The 12353-nt window shown below is 38.9% G+C and overlaps 2 non-coding genes across 2 annotated transcripts; both read left to right on the top strand.

Moving 5' to 3' along the window:
- The first annotated feature begins 6978 nt into the window (after positions 1 to 6978).
- trnaa-ggc lies at positions 6979 to 7050 on the top strand. The gene has a single exon. It is a non-coding gene; the product is annotated as a tRNA-Ala (tRNA).
- A 2618-nt stretch (positions 7051 to 9668) lies between these two features.
- trnat-ugu lies at positions 9669 to 9741 on the top strand. Its single transcript has one exon. It is a non-coding gene; the product is annotated as a tRNA-Thr (tRNA).
- The last annotated feature ends 2612 nt before the right edge of the window (positions 9742 to 12353 follow it).

Below are 12353 nucleotides of genomic sequence, written 5' to 3'. Positions count from 1 at the left end.
GACTTGGGAGATGGAGAGCGACTGTATTATAGAGGAGCTGCAGTGAGCTGTCACTCAGCTGTATATGACTCATCGTCAGAAGGTACAAACTGCAACCAGCAACAAGGCTTTTTTTTCTTTCTTTTTTTGCTTCCTCGTCCTCTGGATCCTCTGCATTCCCCCCAGAACTTAAGAAAGCATCCACTCCCCCCCCCCCCCCCCCACCAACCCCCACCAACCCCCAGCATCAGGTGCCACTCAACCCCTCCAACCCCAACCCCAACAGTTGCACACAGGTCTTCAAGGGATAGATGACAAGGAACTCTTGTTGTTGTTGTTGTTGTTTTAAAGACACCTTGAAAACGATGATCATTTCAAAGCCAAATAATAATAATAATAATAATAATCATCATCATCATACTAATAATAATTTGGTCATTCAATCCACCACTTTGTTTGTGCCCCACTGCTGTGCGCAGTTGGCTGCCGCGTTTCGCCCGGGGAATAGAATAATAATAAAAATCCTTGTAGTCCATTCACTTGACGGTATCTTCTGTGAAGCATTCTGTGACGTATCGACGACGTGATAAGGTGCTACATCAAACAAAATGATTATATATATACATACATTATATATTATGAACACGGTTTAACGTCCATCTTTGCTACTGATGTTCTGGTTTGAGGGGTTAAAAAAGTTCAAGACTGAGACATTTTATTACTTGGACTAAAGTTAATGGTCTTCATTCAGGACTGTTTGTGCTGGAATTCATGTAGTGCTTCTGATACTTGCCAAAATTCAATTCAGACTGAAAGAGACACGAACATTAATAATTTCTGCAGTCGGGATATTCATAACAGGAAGGCATTTTAAGGACTTAAAAATCTGATTACTGCCTGACCTTGCCCAAGATTTCGTCCTCAACATTTGTATTCATTTATTTGCAGTCAGTTCATGGATGGAGGCAGTTAGTTCACAAAGTCTGGCTTTTTATCCATGTTTGTGCTTATTTCTGGGCTGGAAGACTTTGCTCAAAATGCAGAAACTTAAGCATTATGACACCAAGCACCTCCAGGAGAAAAATCACGGCAAATGCATTATCCAATATTCCTCAACTTGCAGCTTACGGTCTAGGCTGACACTGCAATGAGGTGCTGGGATCCTGGAAGTGGGGAAAGAGAGCTGTGTGTTCGGAGGTGCTGTGCTTCAGATAAGATGCTAACCCCAAGTCCTATCCACTCGATCAAGTAGATGTTAAAGATTCTGTGACAATATTTGAAATTGCTAAGGAGTTTCTCTCGGTGTCGTGGCCAATGATCCTCCAGTTAAAATTCCAGTGGCTTTCGGTGGGACGTTGCTGTGCTCAAATTGGCTGCTGCGTTTGTCTGCAAACACCCCATCGCTATACTTTATGGTAAAATCCTGTAAAGAGCTTGAAGATGTTTAGGTGATGTAATAAAGCGCTTTAACCAAATGCAAGGATTATTATTATTTTCATTATGCTTTATCAGATCATTTTGTGAATGCAGAAATTACATTTGTGTAGTGCCTTTCATGTCAGGAGGACATCCTAAGGTGCTGAAACATGCAAGATAAATTACACATTTATTTTTACATGTTTTATTGTCTTAGAAAGCAGAACATAAGTTTGGGTCTTCTGTAAAAGACCGGAAAAGCAATACAAAAATCAAAATTCTCACAGCTCCTGTTTAGCAAATTTACTTTTAAACATTTATTTGGACAGCAACAGACTATTACAAAAGTATTTTTGCGTTTTGCATTTCACCCACAAAACATACAGTCAATTCACTCGACAGTATATTCTGTGAAGCGCTTTGAGACGTCTTGAAGACATGATAAGGTGCTATATCAAATGCAAGGATTATTATCTCCTAAAAGATCATGGGATACAAGCAGCGTGAGCTATTAAGTCTATTTCCACATTCTGATAATTATTTAAAATTTAAACAATAGAGTTCAATGCAGTTCTTCGTTATGAGATAATAATTCTTGCCCCTTCCCAATACAGGCTCACACGTGTTCATACCCAAAGGTTACTTTACCTCAGGAAATAATAGAATCTGAAGATGCTAAGTTATGTCAATGGTCATTTTCAATTTTATTTCTTCCCTGTCAAAGCTTTGGAGTTCAACAGTGGTTTGTGGGACCATACTGTTAAAACGAGTGAGGGAACACTAATATTTTATGTCCTGGTTAAGGATACTTTTTGCTATTTACCTCTTTGCAGCACTTTTATATCAGTTCTTTCACTCTTTCAAATACTATGTTTTTGGTACTGACTTGGTATTAAAGGACAGGACAGTTTTAATGAGCTTGGCAATCTGGAAGGAAATTGCTCTGGAGATTGCTTGACAGAATGTAAGACACACACTGATGCAGAATAAGTAATCCTTGCATTTGGTAATGAGGATGATGCAAATTCATTCAATCTCTGATCCATAATAGCCTTTAACTCTCTTGTAAGGTCCCGTAATTGGTTAACGTGCTCGCCTTGCCAGCAAGAGTGCCTGGGTTCGATTCCTGGGTGGGGCAAATTCTTAGGCAAGTATCTTTACTGCACACATCTCTGTTTACCTAGCAGTAAGTAGGAACCCGAATATTAGTCGATTGACGGATCGCTTTCCGAGGGTAATAATCCATTAAGAAAAAGTTTGTCATTCAATCCAAGAATATTTGTGTGACACTGCTGTGCACAATTATCTACTGCGTTTTGCCCACAAATACATTATCAATATAATCCTGTGAAGCGCTTTGAGATGTCTCAACGATGTGATAAGGCGCTATATCGAATACAAGGATTATTATTATTATTAAAAAGTTCTTGTCCGTGCCAATGGTTTGCTGTTAATTTTTTAAAAATTATGAAAAAAACAATGACATTATTGTGCAGAATATTGTCAAACTGGCTGGTCTACTCCAAAGATTTCTCTTTTCTGCGAATTTTATGTTTAGGTCACTGTAAAAGATCCTACAGTACTTTCAGAACAGATCAGGGAGTTTTGCTGAAGTCCTGGGTAACATTCAACTTCCACTCCGCCCCATTCATATTCACCCCCAAACATAGAATAATCGGTTATTCATTTCAATGTGGGACATTGTGGCACAGATGAGCAGCAGCATTTAATAATACAACAGTCACTACACTTCAACATAAGTCTTAAAAGATAAAGCACTAGATCAAATTCCAGTCTTTTTATAAGTACGTATGTAAATCTTCATCAGAATTTATAGCCGAGCATAATAAAATGAAAGACACCTTGCATTGCCAACTGGCACTTGAAAGAATAGCCGGTGAATGTTTAAATCATTCTTTGTTAGAAATTTCAAAGTCTTGCATTGACTCTCTCGGAGTATCTGGAACATTACTAATATATCCATTGTTGGCATTTCCGTGCTATATTTCTCCTGCAGTAAAATCATTTGAAGAACACTTTTTGTTAGTAACACCAGTGAATGGTGTTTGTAGGCTTCTCAGATATGTGTCTCAAAAAAGATATTGTTTGAATCAAAGTCCCTTAATATGGACTGAAAGCGTACAAGGTTGGAGAGTCGTGAATAGAGACGGAAACAGTAACATGCATCACACCGTCCTTGACTGCTCAGCGAGGTCGAATTATTGCAAAACAGAATCGAATAAAAACAGAAGGCAAATCCTCCTCCAAAACACAAAGTTTCAGTGAATTTTTCTAGTTTGTCTTAACAGGACAGATGAATTGCCGTGAAGCCTGCGGTGAAAACCCAATCCACAGAAAATTGGAACTTGCTACAGGCATTATTTGAAAAGGGGAGGGAGTTTCTTCTGGTGTCTTGACCAACATTTGCCCAGATAAAATTGATCATTCATTTCACATATGCATATAGGACATCAATGAACTCAAATGCAAGGATTATTTTTTTAGGATTATTATAGGACCTTGTTATAGTCAGCTCCTGGAACCTGGTCACCATAACATCAACATAAATTGACTTTTCACCTTTTCCCCTTCCAGTTGTTTGTGGGAGATTGCCGTGGAAAAAATTGGCTGCTCCAAGTCTAGTCCACAAATACATAGTCGCTACGTTTACCGAAAAACTTTGTCAAAGTAGTAAAGTGCTATATAAAATGCAAGGATTTTAATTAATTTTTTTATCGTGAGCCTGCTGGTAAATATTACCATTCCTGGTTACTGGTAACAGGAAAAATGAGTCAATTGAAATGAAAAATCATACTAGTCTAACTTTAACTAGCTTGAATCCTAATCACTTCAAATCTGTGAAAAATCTTAGTTTGATAAATATCAGCCCTAATTTGTGGTACTTCTGCCTTACACTGCTTGAAAAATTAATTAAAATACTTTAATATTTAATAGAAGTACATTATCCACATACTGTATGAAAATATGTTCTATATCCGGACAAGTGGGCTTTCATTTGCCTTTGTGTAAGAGACAAAATAAAAATTACAGTTTTCCCGAGAGCTTGAAATTAGCCACTTTAACAGGTCAAATGCTAAATGTCAGTGAGGTTTTCTAACTGAGACAAATTGAACTGTTCTGAAGAAGGTAGTAATAAAGCAGTTATATGATGTAATTTGCATTGATCCAAAGTGACTTTAATGCTGAACCAACACAAATCTTGCGGTACAGTTGTTTCAAGAGTATTATACTTAATGTAGTCAAGTAATATGAGAACCTTATCACAGAAGCATAACACTGTAAATCTGTTTGGTCCTGTAGCTCAGTGATGAGAGCACTCGTCTCACAAGCAAGAAACTTGGGTTCGATTCTCGGCAGGGCGAAACGTTGGGCAAGTTTCCTTACTCCACAATCGCCTACAAAATTCGCAGTCACTACACTTTACAGTAAATCCTCTGAACCACATTGAGATGTCTTCTGCACATGAAATCTATAATCTCAAATGCGCAATCAATGCTGGAAACCTCTGTGAATCATTTTGATGCGATAAGGACCTATATCAAATGCATTCAAGTATCAAAAACACCTTCCAACACCGCAAAACAACCATTCTTTTAGCAACAAAATACTTAGTAGGTTCAATTGTGCCTTCAGTATTTTCCTTGTGCTCAAATTGCGGCAAGATGTTTGCCTAATACAAAGTTTAGATTTATAATGCAATAAAGTAATTGAATTCACAATGTTTTATCCACTGAATAATACATATCTTTTGGCCACAAAATATACAGTCAATTCACTTTACAGTATATGCTGTGAAGTATTTTGAGACATCTTGAAGAGGTGAAAAGGTGTTATATTAAATGCAAGTATTATTATTATCATCACGGAACCATAACGCTGTAAAGCTATTTGGTCCTGTAGCTAAGTGAAAGGATTATTATTATTATTATTACCTTATTGAATGCAAGTATGTTAGGCAGTTCTCCCTTAATCATCATATGAGACAAAAGCACTCCTGGATCTTTTGCTTGCCATTAGGAATAGTAATAATAATAATAATAATCTTTGCATTTGATATAGCGCTTTTCACGTCGGGAGGACATCCCAAAGCGCTTCACAGAACACACTGTAAAGTGAATTGACTGTATATTTGTGGGCGAACGGCAGCCAATTGCGCACAGCAATGTCCCACAAACAGTCGTAGATTGAAAATGACCAATTTATTATTGTTTTTTGATTTGGAGGGATTATTATTAGGCTCTGTGTGGAGTAAGGAAACTTGCCCAAGGTTTCGCCCTGACCTGCCTGGAATTGAACCCAGGTCTCTCGCTTGCAAGTCGAGTGCTCCAACCACTGAGCTACAGGACTCCACGGAACTGAAAGCTTTCATCGAGTTTTGTTCATATCTTTCATCCAATTAACAGTTCAATTAAGAACGCAAGATTTCTGAAGTCATCAGAAATGTAGAAGATGGTGAATTTCACCGTAAAAAGATGAAAGAATTCATTTCTCTATGGAGGATCAATGCACAAATGGGCAAAATGCCTCTAATGCATATCGCTTTAGCCTCAATGGAACAATTCATTGAACAGCTGTCAGATACCTTATTTACACAACAGCTGTTGATTTGATTTGATACTGAATCAGCAGCTGTTATGCATTTATTTCCTCCTGCAATCCAGAATCCAGGTTGCCAATTTAATGAGCAAGGTGACTCAACTTCTTCCATAAGTCCTGTAGCTCAGTGGTTAGAGTGCTCACCTTCAAGCGAGAGACCTGGATTCGATTCCCGGGCAAGGCAAAGTATTGGGCAAGTTTCCTTACTCCATATGCCTCTGTTTACTTAGTAGTAAGTAGGAATCTGGTTGTTAGTCGAATGGTGAATCGCACAGCACAGGTCCAAAGGGCTGAATGGTCCGTTTCTACCCTGCACTATATTTAAAAGGCCTGGAGATCCGCTAAACACCAACATTGCTTGCCAAGCTCGCCAGTGTCCTGACTGCGAGTTCCAGCAGGTCACCACCACACAAAAAAAAGTTATAATTCTTATGTAACAGCATTGAGTACCTGCTTGCCTTTTGTATCTCACAAGATGGGAGGACCTGGGACCAAGTCAAGTTCAAGGTTATGAATTTGCTTCAGATTTCTCGGGCATCAATCAAGAAATATTCAATCAAGCAAATTTATTTTCTTGGCCGACCAAAAAGGCTGTCCACCTGTTACTATTAATGGTAACAGCGAAAAGTTGCTAGTCTGCCAATCTCACCAACTGGAAGAGCTTGTACTTGATGCCATCTGGTCTTGAGAACAGACACTTCTGGAAGCTGCTTCAATGCATTTATTACTCACCTTGACTAAGCATCACTTCCTATCTTCTAATGTCCACTCTTTACCAGAACGTATATTTTCCAAATTTAAAGCTGAGAGGTGTCTGAAGTCTGTCTCAATGCAATCAATCAAAATCGCTTTATGTCCAATTGTCCTCTCCATTACAAATCACTGTGGATATATTTGTCTCCAGTTGGGCATTACTAAACATGACGCAGTACTCTGTGGTTTTAACAATCGATGGCCATGAAATGGAGTCCTGTAGCTCAGCGGTTAGAGCACTCGTCTGGCAAGCGAGAGACCTGGGTTCGATTCCCGGCAGGGCGAAACCGTGGGCAAGTTTCCTTGTTCCACAATCCTGATAATAATCCCTCAAGAAAGAAGAATAATAAGTTGGCCATTTCAATCCACGACTGCTTGTGGGACTCTGCTGTTCGCAATTGGCTGCCGTGTTTCGCCCACAAATATACGGTCAATTCACTTTACAGTATATTCTGTGAAGACTTTTGAGACGTCGAGAAGATGTGAAAAGCGCTATATCAAATGCAAGGATTATTATTATTATTAAATAAATAAATGGACCTTTATACAGGAGTTTGGGATTCCTAAGATGCTGACTTCACAAGACCATTTCTATGTCTGTAAAATGCCTCCAAGGCCAATGAAAAAGAGAAGATTACATTTGAAAAGAAGTGCTTGGGGAAACTTTGAGAGTGGAAAAAAATGCAACATTTGACGTGATAATTACAGGTGCTGTCACATTTTTTGCCCAAACCCTGCAGCAAAGTCATCGTAGAGTAAATAAGATTAATTGGGGACAACTGTTTATTAATAAGATGTTGCAGAAGTAATGGTATTTGAACAGACATGGACAAGAAAATGAAATCTCATCCCTTATTTGATCAACAAAAATAATAATAATAATTTGTAATAGAGCCTTTCGGCTGAGGAAAATATCTCAAATTGCTTCACAGAATTTTTTCTAAGTGTAATCAATATGTAATTTGTGTAGGTGAATGTGGCAGCCAAATTCTTCACAGCAATGACCCACAAACAGCCGTGAAGTGAGTGAACAATTTTACCTGGGGGATTGTTGGCCAAGACACGAGGACAAACTGCCTTCGGGAAGCTCAATTTAGCATCTCATTTAATGAATCGGCAACGTCCGGGAAATGGAAAGGAAGGTTGAAAGTTTCCTGAAGGAAAATTGTAAAGAGGAATTAATGGGAATCGCACGCAAAGGTTATAATTCTTATGTACAGCATTGAGTACTCACTTGGCTTTTTGTATCTCACAAGATGGGAAGTTCAAGGTTATGAATTTGCATCGGATTTTTCTCCCAGAAAACAATTAGATAGCAAGCATTCATAGAAGCCTGGAAATAGGCTGCTTTGCTTCAGTCAGAATCGGGAAGGGAGGAGCTCATTTGATTAAGAAAATATTTAATTTTAAATAAGAACTACAAATATATATTTTTAAAGAAAAACTGATCAAGGGAATTTTGCTTTGCTTTGCAACTAAAACACCAGCAAAAGATTCTGACGGCGGAGATGATGTTGAGAGGCTACAGGATTATAATAAACCACTTTCGGTTTGACTGCATGACTCAGACGCTTTGCTCAGTGTCTTGAGTATTGCACGCTGTTTGATGCTGATGAGCCAGAAAGAAACAACAACAACAAATTACATTTGTAAAACGCCTTTCAAGTCCGGAGGACGTCCTGAGGCGCTGGACAGTCAGGGATTTGAACCCGAGCAGGGGGGTGGGATCAGGGAGGGAGGGAAGCCAGGGAGGGTAGGGATAGGAGGGTGGGAATGTCAGGTCTTGAGACGTGTTCTGAAGGAGGCAAAGGAGGGAGCGAGACAAAGGGACCGTGGGATGGGGTTCCAAAGGGTGGAGGTAGAGAAGCTAAAGGCCCAACCGCTGAGACGCAGTAAAGTGGCAAAAATTGGACAGGCTTCGTAGAAAACATTTGTGGAGACGTGAAATATTTTAAATCAATTGCAGTATTGAAGTCAATAGAGTGCACTCTTATCACAGACGATAAGCAAATTATATTGTGTAGTAGTATTACATAGCACCTTAAATGTGAAATGCAACCCACAGCTTTGGACACTAAGACACTCTTCCAAATCCTCTTCACCTCACCTCCTCTCCTCCAACCTTCATAACCTTTGTGGAGTGCTGTAGCTCAGTGGTTAGAGCACTCACCTCACAAGCGAGAGCACCTACTTTTGATTCCTTACTCCACATGCCTCTGTTTGCCTTGCAGTAAATAGGAACCCGGTTGTGAGTCGATTGGCGGATCGCTTTTCCGGGGGCAATAATCCCTTCAAAAAAAAACAAAAAAAAAATTTGGTTATTCAATCCATGACTGTTTGTAGGGACGCTGCTGTGTGCAATTGGCTGCCGCGTTTCGTCCACAAATATACAGTCAATTCACCTTACAGTATATCTGTGAAGCTCTTTGAGACATCACAAAGCCGTGATCAGGCGCTATGTCAAATGCAAGGATTATTATTATTATAACGTCCTAAAACCATATCCTCTTGACTTTGCTTTTGATCAAGTTCCTTACTTCTCCCTTCTCTCTCCATGCTCAGTGCTTCCTATCACACTTGTTAAGCTCTTCGAGATTTTGATTCCAAATGAAAGGCACTGTATAAGTGCAGGTCGTTGTAAGGTTGTGTACAAACACTGTTCAGTAGATGTCAGAGGAAAGAAAGTCAAATTATTCAAAATCATAAAACCAAGCTGCTACTTATATTTATTCTCCAATAAAAAAATACAGTTGAAATGTAATGTTGCACTTGACTGTTGTGCAGGGAGTCTAATCTCTCAGCATCAGTATATTTTCAATGCAGCCATGATTGCACATGTCAAATCCTTGCTGTTTCATCAAAGTTCCAAGCACTAACTACATGATTTCTATGAATCTACAGTGAGTCCTGTAGCTTAGTGGTCAGAGCACTCGCCTTGTAAGCGAGTGGACCTGGGTTAGATTCCTGGCAGGGCAAAATGTTGGGTAAGTTTTGTTACTCCGTACGCCTCTGTTTACCTAAAAGGAAACATGAACCTCGTTGTTGGTCGATTGGCGAATCGTGTTTCCAGGGATAATAATTCCTTCAAAAAAAAATAATTTGGTCACTCAATCCACAACTGTTTGTGAGACGCTGCTGTGGCTGCTGCATTTCACCTACAAAAATACAGTACATTCTGTCAAGCGCTTTGAGACGTCTTGTGATAAGAAGAAGTGATAAAGCGTTATATCAAATTCTAGGATTATTATTATTATTATTACTTTTTCAACACTTAATACAAATTCTGTCTTTGTCCTTAACATTTAACAAAATGGCATATTGTGGATCATCATAATAATAATAATCCTTGCATTTGATATAGCGCTTTTCACGTCGGGAGAACGTCCCAAAGCGCTTCACAGAACACACTGTAAAGTGAATTGACTGTATATTTGTGGGCGAACGCGGCAGCCAATTGCGCACAACAGTGTCCCCACAAACAGTCGTGGATTGAAAATGACCAATTTATTATTGTTTTTGGAGGGATTATTATTAGGTCTGTGTGTGGAGTAAGGAAATTTGCCCAAGGTTTCGCCCTCTGCTGGAATTGAACTCAGGTCTCTCGCTTGCAAAGCGAGTGCTCTAACCACTGAGCTACAGGACTCCATGAGTCATAATATAACATGCAATAGCATTGTCGCTTTCCAATTTTACAGAGAATTTACAGGTATGGCTTTATGAAAAGTCATATGGCTAGATCTATCTGTTTTCTGTTATTGCTATTGAAGTTCTAGAAAACGCTTAGGATAATAGGGCTTTGTTTTGTTTCTCTACTTCCTCCCCATCACTTCAGTTTTCAATGAATTTTATTACAGGTTTATTAAAGTGTGTGCTTATGATGGCATTTCCCTCATGGAAACTACCACACAAACCCACAGTCAGTAACGGTTCCTTCTTTAATTGCACTACATGTGACAAGTGAAATTGAATGAGAGGGAGTGGGAGAGAGAAATGAATGAGAGAGTCATGAAGGAAGAGAGAGTGAGAGAAAAATACAGGATTAGAGAACAAGGCCGAAAGAAAGAAAGAAAGAAAAGAAAGGAGTAGAAAAAAATGCAAGGAAAGAAGGAAGGAAGGACACAAGGATGCTGAGAAAAGAGACAGATTAAGCCATATTTCCAGTTATATTCAATCATAGACCATCATTGCTAATGTATTTGGAAGAGTCTACTCTCCCCTTCCCTCCTTACAGTTCACACAAGTTCAGAGTGTGATGACAGTCGATGAGTCCTCCCAAAGATCCGATCTAACTACAGAAGATCGACTGTCGACCCCCAACAGAAATTGGAGCATTATAACAGACACTTGATTAAAACACTGAGTGTCAAAGCTGATTACTTTTCCCCAACCTCTCATTCCTAAACAGCACTTTGCCCTTTTTAAAACGTATACTTTGAATATTGTTATGGCACTCAGTCGCTTACATTATTGTCAGTTTTTCAAAAGCAACTTTCATGCAGATGTAGAAACAAATGCCAGCTTGCAATATTAACAACATGTGCTTGACAGCAAATAATTACGTGACGACATTTATATAAATATTTACACACATTCAAATAGTTGTTGAAAAAATTAAAAAGCTTTTAAATATTAACACATTCTGGCGACGGATTTGGAACGAACATTGACTCGATATTCCTCGATATACGAAATCAAGTTATGACTTTATTGTTTGCTAATTGCCTCTGACGGCTGTGTAGAGCGAACATACTCCAATACACACAGCAGCCAGTTCAAAAAACTGGCTACACCATATTTTGTAATTTTACTTTTGGACCTAACACTAGGTTTAATCACAAACGACATCTTATTACAAGATGCCTAAAGGCGATGGATAAAAAAACAAGCCGAGAATGCAAGAGGAGAGAAAACCTTACCATTAAACTGATTCGTCCTTTAAAGTGAGCACAGTCTAAGGCACAGAGAATTGTTCACCTTTTCATTATGGATGATTGTTTCCTTCCCTGCTTACCCTAACGGGAGAGCAACTGGCAGCAAAGCAAACTGATGTATTGTACGCAACTTGAAAGTGTCACAAAGTACAATATTTTTTACGGAGAAGACAATTATGCACAAAGCCCATTGATGACCAATTTGACTCCCTTTACTTAAGCTGGATTGAGCATGCCATAGACCCATAATTGGTAATGATTATCTTGGCTGTAGGAAGGTATATATATGTGGGGTATAGGAGGGTGGGGTGGAAGCTTATAATTCATGTGGAGTAATTTACACAGGGCACAGACTAGTTGAGCCAAATGGCCTGTTTGTTCAATGTAATTCAACGGAAAACATATTCCATTTTATGTTGAGCTATATGCATAATGACTGCAGATGTAGGAATTTGCAAGGCCTATAGGAATTCGATCCAAACTGGAACACACTTGCTCTTCTGCCTGGTAGAATTTGAACAGTTCTCTGGGGAATGTTGGACAATATATTTGTGCTGTAACCAAATGTTGATTTCCATCTGATGCCGTTTGTTTAATCGTTATAATTCTGAACCTCTTTAAAATTCCATCAAATGGCAAATATATTCTTGTCACCAT

The sequence above is a fragment of the Callorhinchus milii genome, unplaced genomic scaffold (genome assembly GCF_018977255.1).
Source record: "Callorhinchus milii isolate IMCB2004 unplaced genomic scaffold, IMCB_Cmil_1.0 Scaffold12, whole genome shotgun sequence".
NCBI lineage: Eukaryota > Metazoa > Chordata > Chondrichthyes > Chimaeriformes > Callorhinchidae > Callorhinchus > Callorhinchus milii.
This window is presented reverse-complemented; position numbering and strand designations above follow the sequence as displayed.